The following is an 18,002-nucleotide window of genomic DNA, read 5'->3' as shown; positions in this document are numbered from 1 at the left end:
TAATCTCTCTGTACGTGTCTCTTCCTGCCCACTTTAACCAAGTCAGGTGGGAGATCAGTGAAAACTAAAGCCACCCCACCTCTATGTATATAAAATGGATGCCCTGAAGTACTAACAGCAAATTTGTTCTCCTAATATTATTATTATTCATTGCAGTTGCTAGTTACCCAAAACCAGACGGTCTCTCAGTGACTCACAGCAATTTAAAAACATACATATTTTAAAAACAAAAACACAACACAACTTTATAACAGTACTACATGTTATCCAAATCACAAATCTTCAATTAAGGCATTGCAATCAGAACAGGATATACCATCATATGCCCCAGAGAAAAGGACGGTTTTAATTTGGTGTTGAAAAAATATTAGAAGCAATGGGGCAGTAGAATATCCTTTTTAATATGACCATTACAATAAAATAGAAGAACTCTTGTTTAGTATCTGGGAGGCAAGAAAGTATGCAGACAGCAAATCCCAGTGGATTTATTCAGTGCCACTAAAGAGAATGGTCTGGCTGGTCTTGTCCTTCACAAATTCTGCTTTGTTATCTCACCCCATCTAATCTTCCTCCCCAACTCAGTTGTGCTGTGGTGTTTCTTGGAGATTGCAGACACTTCTAAACTTCCAAGTAAGATCTTAGAATCCCTCGGTGGAAAAATACTAGACAGAATTTCAGAGGAAAGCAAATCCTCTTTGTGAAAATATTTGCAAATGTGTACCCTAACAGTTCCTCTGGCTGGGTTGCATGCTGGCTCTGTTTTTGTTAATGGTTTATTGAAAATATATAACAACTTATCTCTCCCTTTTGAATTTAACAAGCAAAAAAACAAGCACAACTCTAAGGGGCAGCAAGTACACCCAGTCAGTTTTCTTAAAGGATTAGTTCTTGGGTCTCCCATATCCACATGTAACAGTACCCTCTACTTCAAGAAACCACCAAAGTGACTTGTCTTCATTTTCAATCAGTGCCAACTGCAGGTTTTACAGGTAGCAAAGAAGACTAGATCCAAGGATATACCAGCTTTACAACTGTGTCAGGTAGCCAGAGAAGCAAGAGGAAACCTAAAAACATAGGAAGACCCTTCTAGATCACTGAGTTCAGTATCTTCCTCTTCTTGTATTAGCCAGCCAGATGCTTTGAGATGCCCACAAACAGAATCCAAACACAAGAGCATTTTTCCCTCTTGAATTTCCAACAACTGGTATTCAGGAGCATCCTGTCTTCAACACTGGAAGTCAGACATAGTCATCAGGGGTAGGAGTCAATGATTGTCTTGTCCTCTAAGAATTTGTCTAATCCTCTTTTAAATTTGTTTTATCCTCTTGCTTTTTGTAAACCACTTTGAGGGTTGTTGTTGTTTACAACTAAGCGGTGTATAAATTTTATGAAATAAAACAACCCTATTTTAAAGCTGTCTAAGTTTATGGCCATCACTGCCTCATGTGGCAGTGAGTTCCATAGTTTAACTATGTGCTGTGTGAAGAAGTTCTTTCGTTCATCCGTCCTGAATTTTCCAACATTCAGTTCCATTAGACGTGCCTGAGTTCCAGTGTTATGAGAGAGGGAGAAAAACGCTTCTTAACCTACTCTCTTCATACCATGCCTAATTGTACATACATCTATCATATTGCCTCTTACTTTTCTTTTCTCTAAACTAAAAACCCCTAAGTGCTGTAACTTTTCCTGATAGGGAGTTGCTCCATTCCCTGGCTCATTTGGGTTGCCCTTTTCTAAGCTTTTTCCAAATTCTACACTCTCCTTTTTAACCCAGCTGGGTGCCATGCAGAACTGAGGTCAAGCTGGTGCAGGGAGCAAAAAGAACTGATGCCACTCTGGGTATTTAGCATTCATCTGGAAGGTCTTTGAAGAGGGGGTGGAAACCACATGACATTTTCCCCCTTCCGTCATAATATATAGGCAGAAAAAGTATGTTATATCTCTCCTCTTTTCCAGATATGGAACTGAGGTTGTGCGGGTGTGATTTGTCAAAGGCCACCCACAGAGTTCAAGGGAACCTGAACCCCAAATCCAATGCTCTGTCTGCTAGACCACACAGCCTCTCAGCGCTGGCCCTCCATATAAATTGACCCTGTCAGATTTATAGAGGTAGGATCAAAGAGTATGTTTTTACTTTGAAGTTAGCAGGGACCAGGTACGCTGCTACTTAGCACAGGTCACAGAAAATCTCCTACGAAAGATACGACTGTTACACAACTCTCAAAAACAACATTGTGGAGTTACAGATAGGTAGCCGTGTTGGTCTGCCATAGTCAAAACAAAAAAAATTCCTTCCAGTAGCACCTTAAAGACCAACTAAGTTAGTTATTGGTATGAGCTTTCGTGTGCATGCACACTTCTTCAGATAACAGGTAACTTCTTCAGGTATCTGAAGAAGTGTGCATGCACACGAAAGCTCATACCAAGAACTAACTTAGTTGGTCTTTAAGGTGCTACTGGAAGGAATTTTTTTTGTTTTAACATTGTGGAGGTAATTCCAGGGTCACTCATGTCAGTGACATCATGGCACTGAAGTTGATGTGGCCGTACCAGTATCATTGGTTGGTGATATACCCCAAGAGAATGCTTCCTGCTGGGATGAGGTCTTTGCATAAGACCACTCCTAAGCATTTTCAGCTCCCATCTTCTCTGCTAATTGCTCCCTGCAGAATGATACTTCTTTTCCGTTGCTGTCAGAACTTTTTGTTCTGCTACAAAATTACAGTCGGAGTATTCATCCTACAAGGAAAAAAAGCATTTCCCAGCGCTGCTCTACTATGCTGGACAGTGTTGCTGGTCATGCAATTGTTAAAAGGTGTCAGAACCCTGCAAGTGGTGGGGAGGGGAAAGGTGAAAACCTCAGGATGGAAGAATAGCCAGGAGGAATATCCATTGGCTTCAGGAAGGTTACTCTTATCAGTTCCCCATCTGCAAACATGGCAGCATTAAGGACCTACTGAACAGGACCTACTGCAAAGATGGATGCTTAAGCTCTCCAGCACTTTGTACACAAGTAGACCTATTCAACACTTAATGCTACTTTGTTTGTAAATTAGTATTAATGCCAGAGAGAGATCTGCCATCAATTTGGAGGGGGAAATTCTCGAGAAGCTCTACTAGTGTGAATGTTTTTTCCGTATTCCCAATTATGGATGGTGTTTTTAAAAAGTGGGGATATGAGCACTTTAAAAAATGCAGTTAACTTAATCAAGAGTTAATATTTAAGACTAATAATATGTTAGGGCGTGGGTGGCACTGTGGGTTAAACCACTGTGCCGCTTGGACTTGCTGATTGAAAGGTCAACGGTTCAAATCCCTGCAACAGGGTGAGCTCCCGTTGTTCGGTCCCTGCTCCTGCCAACCTAGCAGTTCGAAAGCACATCAAAGTGCAAGTAGATAAATAGGTACCGCTGTGGCAGGAAGGTAAACGGCATTTCTGTGCGCTGCTCTGGTTTCGCCAGAAGCAGCTTAGTCATGCTGGCCACATGACCCGGAAAAACTGTCTGCAGAAGTGGACAAATGCCAGCTCCCTTGGCCTGTAAAGCGAGATGAGTGCCGCAACCCCAGAGTCGTTCCTGACTGGACTTAATTGTCAGGGGTCCCTTTACCTTTAATAATATGTTATTGATGGTTGGCTTAAACTATATGAAGCACACTGCCCATGGCTGAACTTACAGATTTGTAAAATTTAGGTAAGGAAGAAAGTGGAGGAAGCATATTAGATCTTTGAATTAGAATTAGACAATACTGTAGTACAAAATAGAAAGTACCTGCACTTCTAAGTAAGGTGTGTGTACATATTAGCTATATTAGTTATAAATGCAAAATGCTGTGCTGGAAATATTGGTATTCCACCCCCTCACTCCCATGAGCCTATCTTAAGGGAGTGGCACTTCAAATGCCCCATGAACCATGGAGGAATCTCACCCAATGTGAGCCCCAGTTGCCAACAAGACAGACAAGGGTGCAATAACTGTAGGGGCTTCATTGGGGCTTTGGACAGCCTCACCTTCCCTAGGTAACAAAGTCCCATATCCACCCAAGATATCAGAATGATAGCAAGTCTTCCTTCATGACTTCAATATTTGCCTTTCTCCATGTTAGGGTCCTTTTCAGACATGGGCATAGCCAGGATTTTTTTTGCGGGGGGCAGACATTATGTTTTGGGGGGCAGAACCAAGTTAGCTGCAACGCAATTGGTCAGTTAGTTAGGTATTTCTATTTATTTACTTCTACTGGTGGGGGCAGCTGCCCTTTCTGCACCCCCCTGGCTAGCCCATGTTTCCAGAGACAACTGCTGTGGACACCCAGAGTACTACAGCATAAACAACAACTCTGCATTCCACAAAGAGCATACTGAGACTGCGGCCTTATTTATTTTTGTAGTGGATAGCTTTGTATGGGGGTGGGGGAGGAACTGCTGTGAGATAAACAGCAGCATTCTTTAGCAAGCTGGGGGGGGCAGGATAAATAGTTTGCTCACCTCCTCTCCTAATGCATTGTTCTTTATAAAAAACATATCACTGCAGTTCCTTACAAACCTTGATTTGTGCCCCCCACCTCCCCGTCCCCACCTCTTTAAAGACAACTTTTGATCGCGTTGCCAATTTGCTGCCAGTGGCTAACCCTTCATATAAGTTTATTGAGGGAAACATTTTGACACATTCCTTAATCCAGCAACATTCCTGTGGTTTGCAGCCTCTGATCTTTCCTCTCTTTTGTCTCATTTTTCAGTCTTTCCTTTCATTCTCTAATTTCCAGGCAACCCCCCCCCCCGCCTCTGGTGCCCACCCACCTTGCTTGCTGAACTCATGTCTACAAGTTGCCTAAGAGTCTGGCCTTTGGCCATGTCATCCTGAACCTTCCTTGCTCCTTTTCTGGGTGCTCCCCAAGGATTCCTGCTGTTGCATTTAACAGCCGTAGGACTAGCAGAAATTCAGCCAATGATGCTTTGCTTTTGTCAGCATCCACAAAGATGAGGTAGCAGAAGGAACTCAGCTGCTGGGTTTTTGCTGGACATACCGCTGTTATAAGGCACTGGGATCCTGCTGGGTGGGAGAAAGGGGATGATTTCATTGGATGTCTCTGGTTATTCCTTTATTTTCTATTTGGTTGATTTCCCTCCTCTTCAGGGCAGTGTTCGTACTCACCCCTCTTTTATCCCCAGAAGACTTCTGTACGGTAGGTTAGTTTGAGATATTATTTATTTATTGAAACAGTTCATGTACCACTTTAACTACAGGAGTCTCTAAGCAGCTTACAGACGTACAATACCAAAAATTTAAAACCAGTTAAAACTATAATTAAAATGCTGCTGGAACAAGAAAGCATTCAGCAGGCACTGAAAGTTCATGGGGAGGGGAGATGTCTGACCTCAAGTGGAAATTGAACCCACTGTATAAATGCACAGCTCTTGGTAGATAAGAGTCCTGCACCCACAAACAGCAGTTCCCCCAGAAGACCTCAGTGAGTGAGTGGGCAGTGATATAAGGGATTAAGCAGTCCTTGAGGTAAAGACAGGTCCAGACTCTGAGGGTGGCATTCAACTGTGCTTTGCTTAGTTGTATATCCATTGAAATTAATGCCCCTAAATTAGTTGTTTTTTGATTTCAATGGGTATACTCTGAAAAAACTTAGTTGAATAGTACCCCAAGGTCACACACAATGAGCTTCATATCTGAGCAGGGATTTTAATCTGGGTGCCGCCACCCCGCCGGTCCAGCACTCTAACCACTACACCACACTTTATGTTGCCTATCTTGGGAGGAACACACCTTCTGATCACACTGTAACAGTGTCAGATGCAAATTCATGCTGCTAGGGCTGGTACCTTTTTCCTTTTTAAAAGGCAAACAGAACAGTTACTCCAGCTGCCCAACAGTAAATGAGCAGGCAAACCAGTTTCTGACATAGCTAGAGTGAGGAAAAAAGCCTCTCCTACTGATTTCTAGCAGTTGTACACTTAAAAAGCCATATACAGTGGTACCTTGGGTTACATATGCTTCAGGTTACATATGCTTCAGGTTACAGACTCCGCTAGCCCAGAAATAGTACCTCAGGTTAAGAACTTTGCTTCAGGATGAGAACAGAAATCGTGCTCTGGCGGTGCGGCAGCAGCGGGAGGCCCCATTAGCTAAAGTGGTGCTTCAGGTTAAGAACAGTTTCAGGTTAAGAACAGACCTCCGGAACGAATTGAGTACTTAACCCAAGGTACCACTGTACAGTGGTACCTCGAGTTACAAATGCCTAGGTTACAAACGCTTCAGTTACAAACTCCACTAACCTGGAAGAGTTACCTTGAATTGAGAACTTTGCCCCAGGATGAGAACGGAAATCCTGTGCCGGCGATGCAGCGGCAGCAAGAGGCCCCATTAGTGAAAGCACGCCTCTAGTTAAGAACAGTTTCCAGTTAAGAACAGACCTCCAGGACGAATTAAGTTCGTAACTAGAAGTACCACTGTACATTAAAAAGAGTTGATCCATTTTAAAGATCTGCTGTTTTATTCAGGCAAACCTACTTGTGACCATTCCCTGAGATTTATCCATGTATAATGTACTTGATCTATTTTGCTATTATACTCATATATTGATGCTCATATTTTTCATAAGCTGAAATGCATTCCCTGCTCTTCTGTAAAATAAATCTTTCTGAACAGATTTTTGTCTCTTGAGCCCTCTCGGGTCACCACCTTTCTGCCCGCTGTGTAAATTAAGAACTTAGTTTTCATGTTCTGCTTCGTTTTGTTTTAATCATTTTAATGAAAGCCATCTTTATGACTCGACTCCATGGCTCTATCAATACATAATTTCCATATAATAAATATTCTAATAATGCAGTACTGTAAATGGAACACTTGTGCCAAAGCACCAGCACACATACATCTCTTAGATAGAAACTAGATTCATCTTGGCAGATGCATTGCCATTCATGCTGGGGTTTGGACAAAGGAACCCGGCAGCACAAAGAAAGCCAGACACAGCCCACACACATTGAAGATTAGTGTGGGCTTTTTATCTAGAGCTACAGGGCTACAGGGCTGCTGGATTTTATATTTTTTTAAAATGAGGAATTAACTGTTGTGTCTTTTTTTTTCCATCGCAGCAACCCTAGGTGTAACCCGAAACCAACATAGCACCTAATCTATCAAGTCTGCTCCTTCTTCCCACACTCCTTCTTAAGACTGATGCCAGTACGGACTTTATTACTTTAACACCCACAACTTTTTCCTCCTACCGACCCCTGCCTTTCCCCATTCTCTTAACCTGATGAAGAGCTTTGGAGAAGTGAAAAGCTTCCTCACTATTTGGTGGCAATTTATGGGTGTAAGAAAGGCACTGACCAACTGTGGATTCTTGATTCCTCCCCTCCTCTTATGTATAGCAGAGGGAACTTCTTCTCTTCAAAGAGGTGCAATTTGCACCTTTCCAGCACAGTGGCAACTGACACCAGTTCTCCCTAGTTTTCAACACATCTGATGGCTTCACCACATTCCTGCCTCCTCTGAGTGAACACACTACCATGATCTGTGCTGAAGCACACAGAAGAGTAAAAGACTAGCACTAGGCTAGGAGAAAACGGAGGGCAGAAGGAGAAAGGGGTGGTGTCCTTCAAACCCAGGACAGAATTGCAGCTGCAAAGCTCTCCACAAGACAGCAGGAATAGTAGCAAATGGAAGGTTGCAAAGTGACCTCATGCCCTGCTGCCAGACTTGCCACCTTTATGTTCTGGCAGCTGCATCCTTAACACAGACGTAAATCACAGCCATCCGTTTAACAGATGAATTTTTTTTCTTGGCTTGAAAATGCCATAGCAAGAAAAATATTCAGTTCTGCCTCTCTGCATGGAAGAGTCTTACTCCAGTTCTGCCCAACACAAATCCACTGTCTGTTCACACTACCATAGATTAACTGATGCTGGTCTGTGCTTGATTCATTTCTGTGAATGTTCACATTAGATAGGCAGTGGGTTTTTTGTGGGGTTTTTTTTTACCTTCCCCATTGTCAATGTCATTTGTGCATGCTCACTGGCCAAAGCGTTGGCTTACGCAGAGGTGTTCATGCCCTCCCAGGAAACGTATGCCACCTTGAGGAAATTTAATAAATTAATACATTAATAAACATCCTAAAGAAGAGTTCTGGGAAGCACTTTGTGACTTGTTTAAGTGTCCACTGTACATCTGCAAGGGAGGAGGGATGGAAAGAAAATGAGAACAGTTAGAGGCCACACACCTTTCGCTGCAGCGCAAAACCAAGTGGGTCAGCAGGCAACCAAAGCAAACAAGACACGGTCCAGTATACTTCGACTGCAACTCTAACCCCACTTACACTGGAGTAAAAGGTAAGGTAAAGGATCCCTGGATGGTTAAGTCCAGTCAAAGGTGACTATGGGGTGCAGCGCTCATCTCGCTGTTCAGGCTGAGGGAGCTGGCATTACTGGTGCATGGAGGACCGTGATGAGTGCCAGAGCACATGGAAATGCCATTTACCTTCCTGCTGCAGTGGTACCTCTTTATCTACTTACAATGGCATGCTTTCAAACTGCTAGTTTGGCAGAAGCTGGGACGAAGCAACAGGAGCTCAGCCCTTCATGCAGATTCAAACTTACTAAACTCAGTGGGATTTCCTTCTGAGAAGACAAGGTTAGAGTCGCACTGTTAGATGCTAAGGAGCTGTACTGCTGCATTGCAAAAATGTCCAAGAGAGAAGGGTGGAGGGAAGAAAACCAGAAGGTGTTGGCTCTACCTATCCTTAGCTGCCCTGGTGCCCCATCAGGACCAGTAGTGACCAGCTGCCACAAGCAGCTTCATCTGTTTGACATTTGCCTGCAAAGCTTCTCTCACTACTTCATCCTTCTGAGTGAAGTTATGTAGCTATGCAACAGCAAAAGAGCTTTGCCCTGTATTGAACCCGACAACCACCGTAGCAGCAAGTGAAGAGCTGAGTCACAGGTGCTTGATGAACTGTTGCTGCAATTTAAGTTGCTGTCAGCTCTCTCAGCAATGTATTAATTACATCTCCCACACATTGATTAATGAACAGTTCGTCTTGAGTCAGCCTTGGATAGGAAAAGTGTGGAAATGCCTGGAATATTTCTTGGGCATAAACACAGAATGATCAGAAAGTAGATACACTTGGTTTCCCTAATAAATGTGATGAGGGACTATTACCCTATCCAAGGAAGAAGATTCTGTAGAAGATCTGAATGAGAGAAAAACTGTATGTGTGAGCAGACTTTTCTCCCTGTGCTTCCTCAGACTCAATGCATACCTGCAGCACTGGAAATCGGGCATTTTTGCACAATGCACACAAGCATCCTGTGATGGCATTGCATATGTCCTTCTACCCAAGAGGTGCAATTGGATTTCTCTGTCCTCTAGTTAGCATTCATCAAGCATCAGGATTGCTCTGCCAGAGGCATTTGCAGCTATTTATAACTTGCGGAGCTCAGGCTTTGCCCTGCACATCTCAGTAAATAACATGGTGTGAACCTCTTTCGGATCAATCTACCTCTCTCCTTGCAAGACTAATGTTAATAAAAAAGCCACAGAGCCAGCCAAGCTCTTGAAGGGAAAGAGATAAATCTCTTGGGAGTCAGTCTCATTAGAAGGCTGGGAAGGCTGTTCCTTGATGGACAGACCAGGAGTACTTTGGTACCCTGCTCTTTCTGGATAGGCCTAGGTGCTGCTCATGCTGCTAATACCCCTGGAGGTGCACTCCACCTTAACAAAGTTCTGATCCTTGTAGCGCTTTACCACAAATCCTATCTGCAAATGCTGACAATTAATTGCACAATATAGACTAACAAAATGGAGAGGGAAATCCCCATAGAAAACTTGCAAATTAAACTGTAAATAAAACCAAACCAAATCACTACAAACGAAACCATCTCTCCTTCCCCAGACAGGTTTTCTTTCTTTTTCTATTTTAAAATTTACTGTGCTTTTTTATTTAAGTGGATGGATGTCCATTTAATTTAATATAATAAACACAGTGGATGTAAGTAAGGGAGAGAGAATGAGTGTGAGAGAAGGGCAAAAAAAGGGGGGAGGGAGTCTGATTCAGCATTCAATTTGTCTTTCAATCTGTCATTTGCATTTCAAAAAGAGAGGGAGGCTGGCTTTTCCCCTAGCTTGGGGGGAATGCGCTGTGACTCTGGGATGTTGGTTTTTGGAACTTCTTGAATACTTCTCTAATTTTTCAACAAGAGGAGAATCCAGCCTGCGTTCTTCTGCCTTGGCATTCCATCAGGAGACCTGGGTTTTCCTCTCCTGAATGCGGAGTGTGCAGCCCTGATGATGCTGACAGACCCTGCACTGATGCAAGTAAAGGGAGAATGGCACCCCGGAGCTTCATGCCAGCAGACGGGTCCCATTGTCAGGACTGTAGCTTGGTGCTAATGAGAAGAGTCACTGGCGCCGAGGTTGCGTCCTCCTAGGGACAAGGTCCTTTCAGGACAAAGGGAAGCATTTCATTATGTGCAGATAAATAGAAATGGATGAGAAGGGATGCTTTGCTCTTCTGGGGTGTGGGAAGGAAGATGACAAAATAACAGTTTTGCTAAGCAGAACCATTATTTTTTAAAAAACTAATAATGTCTTATCAGCCAAGGCAACACAGTATTAACACAGCAACCTATTGCATCATATATGAAATAAAAATGGGCACGACAGAAGCAGGATTTCCAATGTTGTTTTAAAAAAATGGAAATCTGATATCTAGCCTATTTTTCTCTAGAAAAAGGTGCCGGAACTCACCACGAACACCTCCTTTGTTCTCTTATAAGGGCAATGGTGCCCACCTGAGAGATGCCAGAACTGAGTTCCAGTGAATTTCAGCTGAAAAAAAAATTCTCTGGCAGGGCCACACAGGAAGTAGGTATGAGAACAATGTCTACTGCCACCATTTTGCTTTGTCAGTTGACTAGCATGGTTGGCTTTTATACATGGATTGCAGTGAGGTGCCATCTTATTTCTCACCCCAGGCAGCAAAGTGTCTTGAGCTGGCTGGCCCTGCCTTAGTGTGTGGGCTCCATAGTTCCTCCAAACATGTACATTAGGTAAAAATGCTGCTGCTAACTTTACTAAAAACAAACAAAAAACCTCTGGCTTTACTCAAAGAATCATCTGGCATTACTCAACTCCCTACCCTCCACCCTCTTATCACGAGTCTGTGATAAGTTGACCACTTTTTGAACCTCCCTCATCTGTCTGTTCTGCCATGCACACATCAAGTTGATTTCAGGTTCAGCCTAGAGTCCCTCTTAAACCACATTCATAACATACATTTAAAGCACTATGGTACCACTTTGAACAGTCATGGTTTCCCCCAAAGAATTCTCGAAGCTGTTGGGTGCTCTTAAGGGTGCTAAGAGTTGTTAGGAGACCATTCACCTCACAGAGCTACGATTCCCAGAGTTCCCTGTGAAGAGCAAACACTTTTAAAACCACTCTGGAAATTGTAGCTCTGTGAGGAGAATAGGGGTCTCCTAATAATTTTTCAGCACCCTTAATAAAGTACAGTTCCCAAGATTCTTCGGGGGGAAAGCCATGATTATTTAAATTGGTATAATGGTGTTTTAAATGTACAATGTGAATGTAGCCATATTATCACAGATGTGTGAACTGGCCTTGTTATGAATACAGTGAATTTTTGCCTCACATCCACTTTCATAAGAACTGAAGAAGAATTCTGCTGAATCTGAATAAAGGCCTGTTCTGTCAAACATGCTGCTTCACGTGTGGCCAACAAGAGGTCCCTGGAAAACTCATAATTGACAACTGACGGCAATAGTTCTCTCTCAGTGTTCTTCCTTATTATTCAGTTGCATACAGTCTGGAATGCTTAACAGCTAACAATCTCTCCAGACTCTTGGATTGTGATTCAGGGAGAACACTGTCTCATCTGCATCTTTTCAAAACTCCTTCCTGAGAAAATGGATAATGAATGTTTCTTCCACCCCCTACTCCTTGGTGCCATCCAGGGTTATTCAATGTTTGTTCATTCGTGTTAACAAATCCACTGAAACTAACATGCATTTAATTCACCCAGTGACAAAATTTCCTGGGAAATGAGTCCACCGTGTTCCCAACTGGTAAGCTGTTGTTGACCTGGGAGAGGCAATCCACAGATCTTCCCAGGATATGTTTAGAGAAGGCATCTAATTAGTTTCACATACGACTTAGCAAATTAGAAGCGCAAGCACCCAGCACCAGCCCTAATCCACTGTCCTTTTGCAAACACTGCTGCCATTTCCTTCTTGCTACCTCACAGACCTTTTCAGCTTGAATAATTAGTTGACATTTCCCTCCCCTTCCCTTTGATTCTGCTTGTGACCAGCACAGCTTAGAAACTCATCATTCCTCTTGTGATAAGCAAAAACTGTGCCTGCTCAGAACATACAGCTCAGTCCTATGGAAATTTTCTCAGGAGGGAAATCCCACTGAGTTCTCAGATGGAAAGTCCCACTGAGGACTAGGTGCCAAGTAACTATGTTTAGGATTGCAACCTTTGAGAATACGTAATTGTCTTGGGCAAGGATGGAGAACCTGATGCCTTCCAGAAGTTGTTGGATATAACTCCAATAATTCCCAACCATTTGCCATGTAGGCTGGGCTGATGGAGTCAAACAACTGGAGGACCAACAAACCCCCAGCAACTGGAGGCCCACAGATTTCCTGTCTCTGGTCCACAGACAAACCAAAGCTCCTCTGAAACTGATGCTCATTCAAGGGGTGCTATAAGGTGTGGTGTTGGCAATATCCTTTCATTCTGAACACTCATGTTTCTTGGCACTTTAGAAAAGCTTAAGGCACATTAATGTGATAGAATTTAAATTTCCTTTGGTTTCATTCAGAGAATTAACCAGATAGGATGTATCATTCAAGTCCAAAGTGGGCTGTAAGGCGATCAGGAACTGCATCTCTGGATGAATCGCAAGAGACCAACCACGGTTTCTGACTCCCAATTGTCTAAAGAACACAGCCACTAAAAAGCTTTCCCCCTAAATTAGGTTGCAGATGAATAGTGGGTTTTTGCTTGATCGGACTTGGTCTTAGTATGGATCACAAATTCCTGGGCTGAGCATGTGCTCAGAGGCATCCTGCTCTTCCAACTTTAGTACATGTTCACCTGCTTGAGCCATTATTTTGCACCTGGCTCAGGTTGATGGATCTTGGGGTTCTAGAAAAAAAATGAAACAGGCCTGAAATCTGCCCACTCCTTTGAAGGACCTCAAGGATCAACTCTAGATGTCCTGTCCTATACTTTTGAGACGCCTAAACCTAAAGGACTGGAGCATCCTTTTTTTATCCTGCTGCTACGAAGACATCGTTTCTGGTGCTTAAGGAGATGGCTCTCTGAAATCTCCAGTAGATTAAATGTCTGAGAGCATGTCACACCAGGTGTGAAAACAGAGGCCATGTCTGCTGTCAGTTGATTTAAACCAAAGCAGAACAGGTGGGGAATTAATAATGAATAATGATGTTGCCAGTTGCAGAGCAAACCTCTTTTGCCCTTTATCCATCTGAGGTGTTGGGTTAAGATCAGACAGATATACCAGCTGCAGCAGCACACTGTGGGGATTTATTTTATTTTATTTTTTGGTGGCAAAAACAAACAGACCGTGATACTTTCCCTCTTTCTCTGAATTGTGGTTCAGGAGATGGAAACTAGCAAAGCTAACTTCTGCTTCCACTGGCTGTTTCAGTGTCTCAGTTGGTTTGTTGGACTGACTGAGCTGGAAAACCCAATTAAAGCAGCTCTCATCAAGCTAACTGATGCTCATGGGGATTTGGTATGTCAGAAAACTTATTTATAAAAGGGAAATCAGGTCCTGTTTTCTCAGCCCACTGTCTACTTACTCCTGTCACTTCACCTTCTGGATTCCCAATTAGAGCATGTGCTCCACAGAAGCAGTTAGAAATTAATGCTGCCACAGTCTGCCTCTTTAGGCAGTCATGAGCTCCAAGAGGACTAGCAACTTAGTGCTGGTTTGTTGTGTATATAATTATGTGAAAACCATCCTTCTTGCAGCACAAGTCCACAAGTACTGGATATTGAAAAACAACACAGCATTGATTGGGTAGGGATTATTATTATTATTATTATTATTATTATTATTATTATTATTTTATTTTATTTGTTTATTCCCCGCCCATCTGGCTGGGTTTCCCCAGCTACTATGGGCTGCTTCCAACAGAATATTAAAAACACAATAAAACATCAAACATTAAAAACTTCTCTAAACAGGGCTGCCTTCAGATGTCTTCTAAAAGTCAGGTAGTTGTTTATTCACTTGACATCTGATGGGAGGGATTCCACAGGAATCCACAGGTTCCACAGGGCGGGCACCACTGCTGAGAAGGCCCTCTGCCTGGTTCCCTGTAACTTTGCTTCTCAAAGTAAGGTAACTGCCAGAAGGCTCTCAGAGCTGGAACTCAGTGTCTGGGCTGAATGGTGGGGGTGGAGACGCTCCTTCAGGTGTACTGGGCCAAGGCTGTTTAGGGCTTTAAAGGTCAGCACCAACACTTTGAATTGTGCTCAGAAACATACTGGGAGCCAACGTAGGTCTTTCAAGACCAGTGTTATATGGTCTCAGCGGCTGCTCCCAGTTACCAGTCTAGCTGCTGCATTCTGGATTAATTGTAGTTTCTGGGTAGCCTTTAAACGTAGTCCCACATGGAGCGCATTACAGTAGTCCAAGCGGGATATAGACAGTGTAGTGGAGGGAGTATGTAGAGAAGTCCAGCTCCGGAGGGGCTTCCCCCCCCCCCCCCGAGCTGGTGTGATATCATCAACTGGAACATTGTGGAAGTTGATGGAATCTTCTTGCTCTGGTAACTGAATGAGGCGATAACAAGGCTTTCAAGTTTGTGACAGTTTAGCATGGTGGGAGTCAGAGGCTGAGGAAGATCATCAAGCAGAGGCTGGATAATTCTTTCCTGTACTTCAGTGGGATTCCTATATCACATTTAAATGGCAATATTTCTTTGCAAGTTGTTGTGCATTTCTACATAAAAGCCTAAAGTTGGCTGGAGATCTTTTTTTAAAAAAATAATATTTATTAAGGTTTTAAAGGTTACAAAAAGAAAAAGTAAAAACACCATATTAAACAAATACAAAACAAAACATCACAATAAGGGGGGAAAAAGAAAGAAAAAGAAAAAGAAGAAAACAGAAAAAAAATCCATTAAAAAAACAAAACACGGCAAATCTTCCCATAACTTATCTTTCATTTGCTTATTTCCTTGATCTCCTCACACCTCCCTTTTTTGTATTCTAGTTCGGTTAACTATTTCAGCAAATCCTTTCCACCTTTTCCAATTTTTGTCCTGTAATTTATCTTAATATAATGTAACTTTACTTTCCCTCCTTTCACCAATTAACAGTCTGTTTTTTCCTAATCCTTTATGGCATTTCTGCTAAAACCACATGAGTTCATTCCCACATCCTTCTAACATTCATTAATTTTACAATGTTTCTGTAAATAGTCTTTAAATTTCTTCGAATCTTCCTCCACCGACTCTTCTCCCTGGTCTCGGATTCTGCCAGTCATTTCCGCCAGTTCCATATAGTCCATCACCTTCATCTGACATTCTTCCTGGGTGGGTAGATCTTGTCTTCCAGTACTTTGCAATAAGTATTCTTGCTGCTGTTGTAGCATACATAAAGAAAATTCTATCCTTCTTTGGCACCAATTGGCCGACCATGCCCAGGAGAAAGGCCTCTGGTTTCTTCAGAAAGGTATATTTAAATACCCTTTTCATTTCATTATAGATCATCTCCCAGAAAGTCTTAATCCTTGGGCACGTCCACCAAAGGTGAAAGAATGTACCTTCAGTCTCTTTGCATTTCCAACATTTATTATCGGGCAAATGATAAATTTTTGCAAGTTTGACTGGTGTCATGTACCACCTGTAGATCATTTTCATAATATTCTCTCTTAAGGCATTACATGCCGTGAACTTCATACCTGTGGTCCATAACTGCTCCCAGTCAGCCATCATAATGTTATGCCCAACATCTTGTGCCCATTTAATCATAGCGGATTTCACCGTTTCATCCTGAGTGTTCCATTTCAACAGCAAGTTATACATTCTTGACAAGTTCTTAATTTTGGGATCTAGCAGTTCTGTTTCCAATTTTGATTTTTCCACCTGGAAGCCAATTTTTTTTTGTCCAAATTATATGCCTCCATTATCTGCTAGCAATGAAGCCAATCTCGAACTCTATTTTTTAGTTTTTCAAAACTCTGCAGTTTTAATCTGTCTCCCTCTTGTTCCAAAATTTCCCAATATTTCAGCCAAGTTGGCTGAAGATCTTTTGTTGTGGTTCAATGTCTTTTACAAAGCAAACATGTGCAGCCAGAAGTAAGCACCACTGAGTTCAACCGAGTGCATTCATGTATAGGATTGCAATAGCTCGTGAGGGGAAGCAGAGGCAGCAGCATAATCTGCAGGTGTGTGTGCCCCAGAGCACCCCACCTTCACTGCTGCCCTGCTCCTTCCCAGTGACCACAATCCTGCCACTGCTGGTTGGACATCACCGGCTCTGCCTCCACCCCATGAGTCGCTGCTACTGGTGCCAGTATGGTATAGCGGTTAGAGTGCTGGACTAGGACCTGGGAGACCAGGGTTCAAGCCCCCGCTTGGCCATGAAGCTCACTGAGTTACCTTGGGCCAATCCCTGCCTCCTCAGCCTAACCTACCTGACAGGGTTGTTGTAGAGATTAAATGCTGCTGACAGCCTAGAGAACTCAGTTGATTAGAGCCTAGTGCTGACAATGTCAAGTTTGCAGGTTTGATCCTCCTATGGGGTAGCTGCATATTCCTGACTTAGCCTCAGGGTCCCTTCCAACTCTACAGTTCTATGATTCTCATAATGATGGTTATTTTGCTAATAAATAACAATGAAACGGATCCACCATGTATCACAGGAAAACTACATGGGGAAGCAATTCTAGCTTAGTCAAAAGCATCAAATCTCCAGGTGAAGACTGGATTCTTCAGTCTGGAACTGGATTGAGTCCTACTGTCCATTTCTGATTAAGGGATGCAGGAGGGACTCATAGTTATCCATCGTTGCTTAAACTGCAAATATCCTTTCAGTTGTTGTTTGCGAGAAACTCCACAAGATGTCCTCAGAGCTTTACAAGAATGCCACCTCAGAGACACATTAGTTTCTTACAGCCCTGGATATTTTTAGCTACCAGTCTGAATTTGGGGTGGGGGTGGGGGACAATGAAAAATCTCCATTTGGGTTCTGGTTAGTTTATGTATTTGTTTCTTTAGCAATTGTGAAGTTCAGGCTATAAAGCTGCAATAGAAATGAGGAGGCACTGAAACAGGGCTGGAGGGCCTGATGTTGCTGGACTACAACTCCCATCATCCCTGACTGTTGGCCAAGTTGCCTGGGGCTGATGAGAGTTGGAGCTCAGCAACATCTTGGGGAGCAGGGCAAATGTCCCTATTTTCCAGGGACAGTCCTGGATTTGCAGAAACCATCCCTGTTTCTGATTTAATCCTGAATATCCCGCTTCCCCTTAGGATGTCCCTATTTCCATTAGATAAATGTTGGAGCGTATGGAGTTATGCGACCCCCAAGCCAAGGAGTTAAGTAACTATACAACCTTTCGAAGACATCTGAAGGCAGCCTTATATAGGGAAGTTTTTTTAATGCTTAATGTTTTGTTGTGTTTTTATATACAATGGTACCTCGGGTGAAGTACTTAATTCGTTCCGGAGGTCCGTTCTTAACCTGAAACTGTTCTTAACCTGAAGCAGCACTTTAGCTAATGGGGCCTCCTGCTGCTGCCATGCCGCCGAGCCCGATTTCTGTTCTTATCCTGAAGCAAAGTTCTGGCTTAGTGGAGTGTGTAACCTGAAGTGTATGTAACCTGAAGCGTATGTAACCCGAGGTACCACTGTATGTTGGAAGCTGCCCAGAGTGGCTGGGGCAACCCAGTAAGATGTGTGGGGGTACAAATAATAAAATTATTATTATGG

This window comes from Podarcis melisellensis (genome assembly GCF_964234715.1).
Source record: "Podarcis melisellensis genome assembly, chromosome: 6".
Lineage (NCBI taxonomy): Eukaryota > Metazoa > Chordata > Lepidosauria > Squamata > Lacertidae > Podarcis > Podarcis melisellensis.
Note: the sequence above shows the minus strand (reverse complement) of the source record.